The sequence below is a fragment of the Anopheles coluzzii genome, chromosome 3, assembly GCF_943734685.1.
Source record: "Anopheles coluzzii chromosome 3, AcolN3, whole genome shotgun sequence".
In the NCBI taxonomy this organism is placed as follows: Eukaryota; Metazoa; Arthropoda; class Insecta; order Diptera; family Culicidae; genus Anopheles; species Anopheles coluzzii.
In genome coordinates, this window is record NC_064671.1 from 35,382,409 (window position 1) to 35,397,586 (window position 15,178).

Sequence of the window (15,178 nt, forward strand, 5' to 3'; positions counted from 1 at the left end):
AAATGGCGTTAGCAGGACGCGCTCGAATCGAATTTTGAGCCCTGTTTTCACTCCCCTCTCTACATCCGATTTGACTTATTATGGGTGTCGTTCGATTGTGATATTTTAATCTTTATCTCCAATTGGAAGTAGGAAGGGTTGTCACTTATTTAAACAGTTGAAATGGGAAGGGAGTAAAGGAGAGGGAAGAACAATTTTGTAAACAATAAATTACACTACACTGTTTCGCACTCGCTGTTTGCTCGCTTTTTGCACACAAGTTGATGCGAGTTTTCTTTTTCGTTCATGTTGATGAGGTGGAATTGAATAAAAAATAGAGCAAAAAAAAAACATCTATTGCATGATTTTTCTTTCCAATTTGAACCGGTCGTTGACCGGCTGGTTTGGCTAGTAGTTTGTTCTTTTTTTTGTTTTTTTTTTTGGTACAAATCGCCCCCCGACCAACCCGTTAAAGGGTAAGAAAACGGAAATTAAAGCGCAAAAGTGATTTAACGCGTTCCATCCGTACACTTCCTGCCTTTAAACACGCACGCACTCTAGGGGGTGGTGATGAGGGCGGGGAGGCCTAATTCGGACCGAGGGATTATGTTTCATGGCGACATTTTTTACCACCACCCCCCCCCCCCCCTCACTCTTCTCTCCCCCCACCCCAAAACGGTTAGTAATAAAAATGCTCGCCCGAAATTGCTTCAATCGTTTTCGATCGTTGGCGTCGTTTCGTTCGCCTCTCGGTGCAATCGTTGGGTGATGGGTACGGAATCCAAAAATAAAACAACTGTTGGCACCACCGGACCCGCGCGCTGTACACGTTGAATATTCAAACAATAATGTGTACAACGGCAGCACACACAATCGAGCAATGCTCATTACACACACACTCGATGCTCACTTCAAAATTTCCTGGCAGAATTAAAACAAAAAAAAAAAACATCCTTCTCGACCGAAAATTCACGCACAGTTCGGGGCGCACAAGTTGAGTGTGTAGTGATTTATTGAATTCTGTTATGGGGTTTTTTTATGAACGAACGCATTATTGTCCGGTGTGCTTATGGGTGTGTGTGTCGGATTTTTGTTAATTTATTTCCGTCCCGGCGTGTCATTACGTCCCGTTTCGGTTTGATGAATTATAAATTAGATTTAATATTACTTTATGTGCGACCGATGCGTCTTGCGATGTGATGTGTGTGTGTATGTGTGTGTTTTTGCTATGTGATGCGTAATAAAAAGTAAATTCTTGAGCCAATTACTAAAATACCACATTGTTTGAGACAAACAACGCAATGAGCCATAATTAGTGCGTGAAAAGTGCGTGAAGACTTTATTATGCATTTAAAAGATTGGTCTTGAATAATGTTCCAAGGAGCAAGGAATTACGATGAAATTGATATCGCTGGAGGAGACGTATCAACAACTGATTTTAGTGACACGCAAAACAATCCTATTGAAATTCTAGCAAATTAAAAAAACGGAAAATTTGTGATCATAGACACAAATGGTTTAAAAATTAGCAAATGGCTGTTAAAGGCTGTTCAAGCAAAATAATCTTCAAAAAAGTAACATAAATATGTGACTAAATATGTGACATCTTGTAAAAGTGTTCAAATAAATCTTAAAGCCTCCGTTAGCGGGATTCGATTATTATATTGTTTTATTCATCAAAAGACATATTTAAGCATGTTTTCTAAGAGCTATGTAAAAAACATCCCAATGTTTTATTTCAAAACCCACGCTTCAACACTAATCACTACCAAAGAAATGAACCAGCAATAAAAATGTGAAGCTCACATTCCTCACATTTGCTCACAGTGCTTCACATTCATTCAGCGTTGCTGTTTTTGTTGGGTACTCAAACATATTTTATTACTTTTTCAATGTTGATGTTGCTCTAGTGCCAGATGGTCAGATGTTCACTAAATGTCTATCTTGCTTAGAGTTCAGAGTTAGCCTAGTTTATTTTTAATTTCTACATTTATGTATTTCAGAATTACTGCTCTGGATGCATCTATTGTGAAGCACAATTAATTTCAATGAATGACTCGTAACACATAAATACATATCTCACATTTGAGGTTTGTGCTGAAGAGCTGACTCTTCAACAATGGCACTAATAACAAGTAACAAGGTAACACAACAACGTCGTGATTGATGATTCAAATTAAAATTTCATGAATCAATGCTCAAATCATCAAGTTGAAGACTAGTAAAAATATACAGTAGAAATCTATAGTTTTAGACCTTTGAAAAAAAAAATAGAAGAAAGCATGATGATCGAAAAAGGAAAAAAAACTCAAAATAGCCATACATAGTACATGTCTGTATTATAAAGTAAATCTGAAGTTATTCTCTATTGAAAAAGTGCAAAAAAAAACACATAAAGAAAATGCAGATATTTCAAAACCAATTCATAAAACGAATACTAAATCTCCCGCCTTGGTACAGTACATGCATTATTCATTGAAAAGCTAAAATTAACAGGGTTTACCGAGTTTATATAAAAAAATCAATATGAAATATCGATCTAAATGCATAAATATTGGCAAACGTACCCTATAAAACCTCATCTAAAACGATACTTCTATTGGCAAATACTTCCTTTTTTTCTCTATCTCTCTCCCTAATTTCAAATCCCAATATGAATTAGTTCCCCTAGTATAGTCTGTAAAAGAATAAGTTAGTGCATAGTTTAGAAAATGTAGCCAAATTAGGAGGTTTTTTTTTGTAATTTTTCCTCCACCAATATGTCATAATCATTTAAAATCAGGAATAGTGGCCACAATGCCAAGTGCAATAAAAATCAACGAAATATCGCGTTGTGGAAACTCCGTTACCGATGTAAAATACTAAATTGTAATTCAGGAATAATGTGCATCTAAGAAATAAATACAAATGAATGAAAAACGAAAGTAATTCTCTATTTGATGGCTGTTGTGCAAATGTAGCCAAGAACATAATTTTCAATTAAAAATCGTCATATTTTGCATACTTATTAACATATTTAAAATGCTGCAGGTTCAATTAATTTTCAATTGCTTAAAACTAGCAACAGCCAGCTCATTTTATTCCCTCCGACTACTAAATAAAATAATGCCAACAACATTCTTTTGCAATAAACGCTCAACGATTGCACAATCATCAGCCCCAGTCCTCGTAGCGAAAAGGAAAATCTTTTATTACAAACAACCATTCCCCCCTCACAGCAACAAAACACTCGCTTTATGTGCCATTTCATAATTCACTGCCGCTAATGTGCTCAAAATTCTTCACCACTTTTGTCATTTCCCAACTGGTGAGGCCCAACTGTGGCGCACACAAATTGCAATATAGCCCACATTCCATTCGCACACCCGCAGCGTGCATGATAGAGGAAGAGTACGGACAAGAAATAATATTCAAAAAAAAAAGGCACTTCGGTCTTCCCAGTCAAAAACAAATGTCCCATAATTTTCGGGTACCCTGGTGGTGCCCTCGCTTCACCCTTTTCCGTCCCAACATTGCAGCTATGATTACACTTTTTGACATCATATTGCTTGCTGCCGCTGCTTTCCTGCTTCCCCCTTTTCCCGCACGGGTGCTGTGTAGCGATACCGTTGGGAGATGTGTGCGGGAGATGTGGGGAAGGTACTTGTCGGCCCCGAAGTTTTAAATTCGTGGTTTAATTTTTGTTCATCAAAACAAGCGATGGCTGATGGCGCACAAGCAAGATAAATAAAAAAAAGCCCCCTATTAATGATCATCAGACACTGAGATCCCCCGCCACTTACCTGCAGACCCATCATAACCCTATCCTTCTTTACAGGGCGGAAGGAGACAGCGCAAGTGTAATAACACAATTTGCAATTGCAAAAACCTTTTTCTTCTTTTTGAGCATTGAGCATTGCTCAGAGGAGAAGGTAACTGGGAAGTGGCAGTGGGAAAAGCTCAATACGCGGATCAACATATCACAATCTCGCCATAAGCCTCATCTCATCTCAGGGCAGCACCACTAACGTACACTGGCAAACCATTTGTTCGCGTCACTGTCACCGTTTAGCCACAACGCCAGAGAGGAGGCGAAGGGGATGGATTAATCCCCGATTGTCACCCCCCTGAACGAGAAGGGGCTCGAAACTGTGCCCCCCTTCTAGCCGGACGTTTGATGAACGACCATAAATCAGTCATTTCATAAATCAGAATCACGTCACACGTTCCCCGTCTTTGGGCCGCGCGAATGGCCCAAGTCGTTTCTTATTATATTTTAATGCCGTTTCTCTTGCGTTGGATCTCATTGGTCGTTGGATCCGATTTGATCGCGATGTGTTTTTTGTCAGTCCCCGAAGATCGCCAAACCCCTGCCGGCCGGCAATTTTATGTCTCCCTCAAAAACTCAAAAGTGAGATTTATTTTACGGGCCACAATCGTTATTAGAAGCGTTCGGAGCTCTTTTAATTACAAAACGCGCGCCTCTTCTCCCCCCGAAAGACGTTACGGCAAGGTGTGATTGTTCTAGAAACAGAACAAAAAAAACACACACACACTTTTGGTAATAAAAGAAGGCACAAACAAACAAAAAATACATTATTATTGAGATCATAGCCTCACATCGGAATTGGTGATAGTGATCGGGCCCTCCCTCCGAGTTAATGTGATTTGTGTTGTCGCCTTTTGTCGCCTCACCCAACAACATCGTACTGTGTGTGTGTGTATTGCTGGCAGCCCTATCACCCTATCACAACAGGAACAGCAGGTGGTTAATGTCGGGAAACGATCACCTGTGATCGTTGTTGTCAGGTACGGGGGATCGGGATCCGCGATTGGATTACATTTAATAACAAAAGTTCTCATCCTTCGTTTTCTATTCATTGCACGCGCGTATGTGTGTGTGTGTGCTAATCTAGCCGCATGATCAATAAGGTTATGTTTGCGTTTGCGCTTTTGTTTATGCTTTTTTGTGTTTTAAAGGTAATCAAAAACCTGAAACGTATGATCACTCACGATCACCTTCCGTTTGCAGTGTGTTTGTTAGTGCGTTTAAATGTCTTTTGAGCGATGGTTTTTTTGTATTTATAATTTACTCTATTTTGTGTGTGTGCGTTTTTCCTCCATTAACCCCCTCCCCGCCCCCTCTCTCCTAACTGCTGCCCAACGAAGCGAGACGAGCGGGCTAATTTGTCAACCGGTCAGTTTTGTGATCGTTTGTGTCAGCAGAAACTGTCATATGTAGGAAAACGCGCTATGCCTTAAAGGAAGATGGGGACAGTTTATTTTATTTTATAATTTGAAGATTTATTAAAACACTTTCCCACCGTGCGATGGGTTGGGTTGAAAGGCAAGGCAAGGCACACACCAATTAGCTCATTAGCCGGCGCATAATTCACGCACACAAATTTGGTGAGCCGTTGGTCACTTTATGAAGCAATTCATCTGCGGCGCTGCGGTTGATGAGTGTGTTTGATAAATTGTCGCAAACGAATGTCACTTTAATAGAGAAAAAAATGAGATTTAAAACATAAAGAAACGGAAAGAAACTGAAAGAAAAAACGTCTTCATTTCAACGTGAAGCATTTGGAAGGAAAAGTGTAAGTTAAAAAGAAAAAGAAACTGCCGGCGATGAATCATTATGCTGTCCTTATTGCAAAAATGTAAGAAGCAAAATAGACAATCGAACAAAAAAAGGTCACTCTCGTACAAACAAACACACAAACACATACCCAAACTCCTCTTCTTAATTAAAACTCCAATGAAGCAATCGCAATCTCACCAATTGGAATGGGCAACAAAGGCAACGGAAGAAAATACACATCCCGCTTTCCCTCTTTCCGGTTTTGCCAATAAATCCTTGTTTGCAATATAAAATACAACCACTCCACCTTGCTTTCCTTCCTTTACTTTTACACTCCCCCAAAAACCAGGGAAAAAAGTTCTTCATTTATTGGACATTGGAGAAGGAAAAATATCCTTTAAAAAAGTGTCCCCCAAGCAAGCGGAGGGAAGGAAGGAAACGACTCGCGTTGTTATTATTATGCGACGCAACGGGAGGAGAAGAAGAAGCGGAAGCAAAAACAATGCTCACAAGAAAAATAAATTCAATGTAATACTTATGTAAATACCAGATAAAATAAATGGAATAAATTAATGTTATCCTTCTCGCGCTCCCGGATTGGGTGGGAAGGTTGGAAAGGTTGGAGTGTCCGGCCTTTCTCTTTCCCATCGTTGAGGCAGGATTTTCCGCCATTGGCGTCCATCGTGAAACAAAAGCCGGAGCAGGGAAAGCAATGGAGGAAAATTACTAATCTCCCGCAACCCAACGCTCCTACAGCTCCTACAGCTCCTCCAGCCGCTGAAAAGCCTCGGAGGAAAAAGTTGTTCCTCGGACGAGGGAAAATCCCCATAATTTAAACAATTGTGTCCCTTCATCCTTCATTATTTCTGCCCCCCCCCCTTCCCCCCGTGCCCCTTGGTGGTCGGACGACGACTTGCTGCTCCACGCTTCGCTTACCGTGTCCTGTGACACAATATGAAATGTAATGCTCAATTTCCATACCCACTGCCGATGCGCTTTCCCTGTTGTCGCCTCTTTTGCCTTGCGGCAGGCTGGCACAGAGGTTTTTCTTTTTTGTTTGGTGCGTCCGAACGACTTTTGAAGAAGGGCTGGAGGGGAGATATTTTGCCTAGTACATCGTCCCATCGCCGAGCGTTGGCGTTGAGCCGTGGAGTGTTTTTCTTGGACTGGACTGTTTAGCTGGAAACCTCCAGGCAAAAGCACCAGAGCTACGCAAGGAAAACAAGGACACGGACCAATCCCCCGATTTTCAAAATCATTTAATATTTATGCTAATTACTCCCTCCGACTCGGACTCGTACGCCCACAGAAAGGGGGGCCTGACGTTGGGAGGCAAGACGGGAAAGAAAGAACAAAAAATGGCAGCAATATGGAAGTGGAACCTTTGCTCTGTTGTACACTGCTGCTTCGTTCACTCCATCACAGTTTACCCAAATCTCCTCCCAGCGATCGATTAAAAAAACGGCAATCGGGTGGGGAGCGAGGTGAGAGAGCGAGTGATCATGCTGCGAAATGATCGTACAACGCCACCCAACGAAACCCCTTTATACATACACAAACTCACACACATTCAGTTGGATGATGCAGAAGCGAGAGAAAAGGCGGCTTGGTATGAGCTCGATCGGTACTGGTTTGGTGTTTTTTTTTAAGCCAAATATGCGCTAACGCCCCAACAAGATCGAGCATGGGGCAGCAGAAATGTACGCGAACGGATTTGTACGAGTGGGGCTGCGTATTCCCACGCCGGCCGGATCGGGATCGGGATTACAGTGATGTTCGAATGTTTGGTCAGCGTAGAGTGGGGTTTTTTTTGGAGGAGATCGTCTGATATTTTTTAAAGTTTTATTTCAAACGTTTTCTTACAATAAATCAAACTTTTGATAAAGAAAGGGCATTTTAATAAGGATCTTGTCTAACTATCGTCAGAGTAATTCAGATACTTTTCCTTTAAATGAAAAGGTTAACATGATCAAGAATACAGCAGCTTCGTATCTAGATCTTAGTAGGGTAATGGAATATTTGAGCAGAGGCGGATTTATCCAACTCGGGGCCCATAAGCGGGGTCCCTAATTTCCTTAAAAGTCTCCAAAATGTATCAATATCAACAAACATTACACAATTCGCATTTTTTATAATGTCTTTTTACGAACACCAAATACGTAATCCTAAATTCGTTAGGGTTAAATTTAGTGCAGTATTTATATTATTTTAATAAAGATCATGCGGGTAATCAGGTTTACATATTTTGCATATTTTAAAAAAACTTGTATTCAAATACTAGCCAGTGTTTTGTGTAAGAAAATTTTCATTTTCTACATAAGTCTTTCAAAACAAATGCGCATTTGGTCGTCGTTCTAAGCTAAAAGTCTTTTATATGGATATCAACCAAACAATGGAATGATAAAATGTCGTTATTAACACACCAGACTTTTCAAATTTCGGTACTGATCTAGTTGTGTCTGCCTTGTTTCAGTTGCCTTTGACATTGACCAATTTGACCACTGTAAGAACCTGACAATTGATCTAGTAAGGCGATCGCCAAAGTTCTGCTCGCGAGCCGCATGCGGCTCTTTGATATCGAGATGGCGGCACTTAAATGTTTCATATATTTCATAGAAATTTCACACAATTTTGCTCTTGGTTCAACGATTTGGCTCTTCGCATGAAACTGTAAGAACATGTGTGAATAATTAGGCTCTTTCGGACGCAAAGTTTGCCGACCACTAAGCAAAAAAATCGAATTTCGCTCATTTATACTTTTGCCTGTGTAAAGAAGATATTGCAATTCATTTATTTGCTCAATCATGTATATGAGAGGTGAAAGCCACTGCACAAAGTTTGTGTGATTTCCCTTTTCCACAGAAACATGAAAATTGCCTAACTTTCAAGTGTCCAACAATGATTATCCTTGCATATTTGTAGACTTTTCGTCCTTGAGATTAGGGGAGCAATTGAGATCATCGATGAAGTTCTTAGAAGAAAACAAATTACATAAAACGTCGCAAGAGCTTCTTCATACTTTCTTGTCATGAGAGGTTTTATTGCTAATATGGAAGAATACGAAAGTATGTCCAGTTTATTGAGGCTTTCAAAATCGAACTCCAAAGCTCGTAACATCTTTTAGTTGCTATAAACGTTATCAACACATTCCACACACTTGCATGTTAGAATGCACTACTTAGAGCAAGACTTAGTTTTCCGTTCATACTAACGGAACTAACGTGTGGAGGTTTATCTTGGGGCCCCCTTAGGCCACTCAATTCTTCCAACTTCACAAACTTCCAACTTGGACATCAAGGAATTGCAGATCCTCTAGCTTTGGAAATTAAACTCTATTAAAGGTTCTGAAGAGATTTAGAGATGTACGAGAGGCTCAAAAACTGATTATCAACACATTTGATACGTACAAGTTTGAAGTTGATGAGATAATCATTATAAAATAAAAGGCTCTAGCTCACCTCCGACAGTTCAATGGAAAGATTTTCAATATTACATGCTTACTCATATTTTCTTTGCAAAGGGATGAACAGATATCTTAATATTGCTCACCTTATCAGTCACAAGAGCACAAGTAACGAAGAACATATCACAAAATGATGACAATAGTCACTTAGTAGAGTTAATTCAGAGATCATGGATTAGAATGGCGAGTAAAGGCTTTAGCTCACTCTCTACGGGTCATACTAAACTACTGTGAGGTAGTTGCTAATAGAGTGTTAAAACATTCACAGAAATTTAACTATAAACTTTGATCTTACCAAGACGCTTAGAGGCCGAAAAGTGATAGAGACTTAGCTCTAGAAAGAGTTACTAAACTCATGAATTATTTAATTTCCTATGAGTGAGTTATTAGTTGACATGATGAACCATTGAACTCTTCCAAACTCATTACGCAGATCACCGCACATCATACGCTCCAACACAATTTACATATGTTATTATAAAATAATACGATCCTTTTTAAAGAGATTCTTAACAGCTTAGAGAGGAGATGAATACATCGAAACCCCAAAACATTATTTTACATAAAATCGACTTTACATCACCATCCGTCGCTTGCCCTCCAGTATACAGGGAAAATGTCTGCAGACCATAGTCCCAAGTGCGGTACCAATCGATAGCGATGCGAGAGAATTAATCACGCCATTTCCGGACCGGGCTGCGTGATGATTGAACCACCAACCACCGCGTGTAGCCGGGTAAACGGTATCAAAATGGATGAGTTCCCGCTTCCTTTTTCCTCCATCATCATTCCCACCGCCCTCAGCGGTGCCCGCGCGTACCGATCCCATTATTATGCGGATGATGATGAGTTTAAGCTATTCGTGAACCCATCTTCTTAGCTCGTAACTACATACATACCCCCCTCGTAGCATGAATCCGATACGTCCGCTTCTCCAATTCAATCGTCACTTCCTTATTTATCGGAGATTTCTTCCACGATATCATTTTGTAAAGCCAAAGGGATGCGAACATACGTACACGTCCTGAACCAGCAAACAAACCAATCCCTCCCCCTTTTCTTTGCTGCCTTTCTCGACCAAATATCCGCCAAAGTTTTGCCAAAGACGTACACACTACCCCCCCACCATAGGCAAAGATGTGATCAATCAATGTTTTACGCCAAATTCCAACAACGGCCTCTGCTTCTCCTGTGCCCCAGTTGACGCCTCTTGCTAACTGTTCGGACGAAGACAACATTGACTTTGGTCGCTGTGGCAGGGAAGATTCGTGTGATTCCACCCTATCAAAAGATGATGATGCGTTCGTGGTTGTTGTTTGTGTGGGCTAGGACTGGGAGGATGTTGAAGAGGGGGGATTGGCAAAACTTTTGCCATGCTTCGCTGACGAGCATTAGTAAGAGAGCATCAAAAATGTTTGCCTAAGTACCAGCAATGAATTCTAACGAGCGTCTGCTATTGTACTAGCAAACGTGTGCTTTCTTTCTCTTTCTGTCTCTCATTTATATCATCTTCTTTGGTAGGATTGTGCGTTTGCTGTGCGTTGTGAGAAGGTTTAATCTGAAATTAAATCGGAAATAGCGGAAAAACGAAAGAGTTGCATGGGTACGGCAACTCCGGATGCGATGGTGGTGTGCGGTTGGCCGTTGCGGGAGGTCATTCCTCAACCCTTGCCAAAAACATAATAATCGGTTGATCGCTTTAACTAACCAGTTCCCTTGGGTGGGACGAATGAAGACTTGCTCTTGACCTGGAAGGCATGAATCTTAGTGAGCAAAGAGGGCCTAAATGCATTGTCTTTCATTCCTAGTAGAGCCAAAGAAACATTTATTTAAGATAAGCATGGACTGAATTTTTTTTTTAAAACATAAAAATGATATTAGCTACTTATCTACTAATTCAGATCGTTAGTCGACCTACATTCATTCTAAGCATTAAATAAAAAAAATGCTATGGCATTGCGTAGAAAATTCGTTAAAAATGAAGAAATTCCAGTTCAAATTTGCTTAAGAAGCACTGACATGTTCATTGCCAGCATTCTGCGCAGATATAAACTAAGAACAGACATACAAATAATCACACGTAAGTATTGAAGTGCAACGTGAAAACGGTTTTGACTGGGGCAGAGTGACCAGAAATACCGATTTATGTATATCCCTAGCGATATTTGATATGCCTATGTATATGGACGTGCTACTGAAAAATTTGACAGATAATGTAAGACGTGCGATTTTGTCATACGGCAGAATAAAAAAAATCTGTCAATGTAATTATACACGATGTTTAGGAACAAACTCATACGTATGTTTTATTATTATTGTTCAGGATTGAAATGCGCCAAAATGTAGGCAATTTGTTGTACGCGTGAGTTAAGCCATAAAGCCAATAGCAGCGCCATCTCGAGGCAATGACACAACTACTCCCCTTTTCACAATAGCGCCATCTACGTAGTTAGTTATGCAAATTATGGGTTCAAAGGGTGGTGTCTCGACTAATAATTAGGAAACATTTGTATGTCCACGGAAAGAGGGGAAATTAAGCCAGCGTACAAACCCAAAAATGTAAACATCGCTACCGGAACACAGCACGTACCACAATAAGTACCCCAAGAAATACATGCAGAATTTAGTTAACAGCACAGATTTTGGAGCTTGAATTTAATTCTACATCTTCATATCACCTTGCTAGCAAATCTTGCATAGAGTCCTTGGCGGGTAGCTCTTGCTTGACACTTGTTAGCGCTCTCCGGTGAATATGGTAACTGTGCTGATTTTTGCTCCCATAGAAAACTCGAGTCGCGAGTTTTAACTATCTAGTGTAGGGCGCAATCCTACACATTTTGGTCCTTCGAACCGGATAGCCGGAAACCCTGAAATTCCGGTATGTTACGTAGTAAAGTGAAGTAACAGTGAAAAGTGAAGACATGCCAACCAAGGCGGTAAACATTCTTTGAACCAGTGACGACGACATCTAATGCAGAACTTCCCTTCGTGGTGCGCGTTGACTCGGGCAATGGCACACGACTGGCCAGCGCAGGTTCATCCACTGGCAGCCGACTCATCCCTTCGTGGTGCGCGTTGATTTGGTCAACGGCACACGGCTGGCCAGCGCAGGTTCATCCACTGGCAGCCGACTCATCCCTTCGTGGTGCGCGTTGATTTGGTCAACGGCACACGGCTGGCCAGCGCAGGTTCATCCACTGGCAGCCGACTCATCCCTTCGTGGTGCGCGTTGATTTGGTCAACGGCACACGGCTGGCCAGCGCAGGTTCATCCACTGGCAGCCGACTCATCCCTTCGTGGTGCGCGTTGACTCAAACAACGACACACGGCTGGCTCAGCGCAGGTTCATCCACTGGCAGCCGACTCATCCCTTCGTGGTGCGCGTTGACTCGGACAACGGCACACTGCTCACTCAGCGTGAGATTCATTTCATCATTCGGCACATCTCATTGGAAATCAGTGTATCGCAAAGAATCAGCGTTGAATTAAGTAATGCCAACAACTCGATCCACATCGAAGCGTACAGAAAGCCAAGCAATGCAATCAGAAAACGCAACACCTCAGTCTGAGATGCAAGCCTCGCACTCAAAAACACAAGCTGAAGCCATGGAGTCCAAAGCGAAAGCAGTTGTTGAGCAATCATTCCATGATGCAGAGTTGTCTACTAACCAACGCGAGCTGAAGATGTTGCGACTGCATCATTCTAGTCAGCAACGAAAACTCGTAAAGTTGCTGGAAGACGTCACAACAACACCAGTAAATGCAACTACATACAACGTGAAATACAGCTACCTGCAAGATCTAAAAGCAAAACAAACGGAGATCTTTGAGAAAATAGTAGCCCTGGACCCAATAGACCTAGAAAACGACTTTTCTGACGACGAAGCATGTGCTTGTATGTACATGAAGTTAGACACCATGATAGCAAACGGAACTCCAATTGCTGCACCTATTGCAGTGACTCCTGTGGTATCTTCTTCATTACATCATCTGAACATTCCAATGCCAACATTTGATGGAACATATGAACAGTGGCCTAAGTTCAAGGCAATGTTCCTGGATATTGTGAAAGAATCTAGTGCATCGGATGCGGTGAAGTTACATCACCTTAACAAGGCCTTGATTGGAAAGGCTAGTGGCGTGCTGAATGCAAGTCTCATCGCAGGCAACAACTTTGCAAGTGCATGGCAATTGCTGGAGGATCGCTTTGAAAATCCTCGCGTGATTGTGGACAGGCACATCGCGGGATTATTGCAGATGAAACCCGTGATCAAGGAGTCTGCACGCGGGCTGCGCGAATTGCTGGAATGCTGTAAAACTCATGTAGACGGTCTATCCTACATGAAGAAAGAAGTTGATGGAACCAGCGAATTAATCATCACCCACATCTTGACTTCATGTTTCGATCCTGAAACAAGGAAGCTGTGGGAGCGGACGATGAACCGAGGAGAGTTTCCGAAGCTGAAGACAACATTGGAGTTTTTATGCAGACAGTGCGAAGTGCTGGATCAGTGTGCCTCTGAGAGAGGCGAAAGAGGCGACAAAGGCAAAATGGTGAGCGCCAAGGTGTACACAGCTTCCATTCAAAACTGCAAGCTCTGCAACGATGACCAGCATAACATCGTTCACTGTCCTGAGTTTTTGGCGTTATCAACACGAGAGAGACAGATCAAGGCTCAAGAACTTCGTCTTTGTTACAATTGCCTTGGGGCTGGTCACTCTTCACGACGATGCGAATCAAGGAGGACATGCCGTAGATGCAATAAACATCATCACACGTTGCTTCATTTTGAGCAACCTGTTGAAATGCCAAGTTCTGAACATGTAGCAACCGCGTCACATCAAGAAGAAGAGACATCAGGCACAGGGTCATCATCTTCAAGCAGCCCATCTTCACCCCAGATTGTTTTGAGTGTGCAAGGAGCAGCAAAATCTACCGTCCTGCTATCGACAGTGCTTTTGAACATCGTGGACGATCAAGGAACGAATCATCAAGCTCGTGCACTGCTAGACAGTGGCGCACAATCGAACTTCATTTCTGGACGACTGGTGCAGCTGCTACGATTGCCACGGAAGATAGTGAACATTCCGTTGTCGGGCATAGGTGGCAGTTCAACCATAAATGTGCGACATTCAGTAAGAGCTACAATACGATCACGTTGTTCCGAAGACGCCTTTACTTTGGATATGTTGGTCTTGGCTACCCCGTCGGCATCTTTACCAACCCAACCGGTAGACATCAGTAGCTGGAACATCCCGGAAGACTACATCTTAGCTGATCCCACCTTTAACCAGCCGGGACGTGTTGACATCATCCTTGGAGCAGAATTGTTTTACGAATTCCTGAAGGAGCGCCGCGTGTCATTTGGTCTGCATCGTCCCGTATTGCAAGAATCCAAATTTGGTTGGATAGTCAGTGGCAATGCACTCATCGAACCAGCATCTGATCCAGTAGTGTGTGCTACAGCTTTAATCACGGACAACTTGAGCATGGTGGCAGCAGAGGACAACGCTGAAATGTCCTTGTCACATCATCCAGTTGTCAGCAACGCAGTCATCAGACATCGTAGTGATCTTCAAAGTGGCCTGCGCAACGGAGTAATCGAAATTCAGAATGACGAGTTAAGGGTCGGACGGGCCAAACGAGAAGGAGCATCCGTAGCTGACGTCATCTATCCTAAATCATCGGAGAGAGCAGCTGAGGCATCTACCAGTGATTCTACCGCAGTCTGTCTTGGTAGCAGTGACTTTGGTGGCGTCATATCAGTAACGGGTAGACCAAGAAACCACGATTGGGAACTTTGGGCACGATTGGGAACTTTGAGCACGATTAGATACTTTGAGCACGATTGGGAACATCACTATAATTGATACGTACATCAATTTCATCGTGCACACGTGTGCCATTTTACATGAATTTTGTCATTATTTCACAGAGTTAGTAATCTTTCATATTGAACTAAAGGAACATGAATCAGGGTAGATCTAACACAGAGCGAGATTGCTTTTGCAGGAAATTAAATTGTTCCAATTTAAGGTGGCAGGATGTTCAGGATTGAAATGCGCCAAAATGTAGGCAATTTGTTGTACGCGTGAGTTAAGCCATAAAGCCAATAGCAGCGCCATCTCGAGGCAATGACACAACTACTCCCCTTTTCACAATAGCGCCATCTACG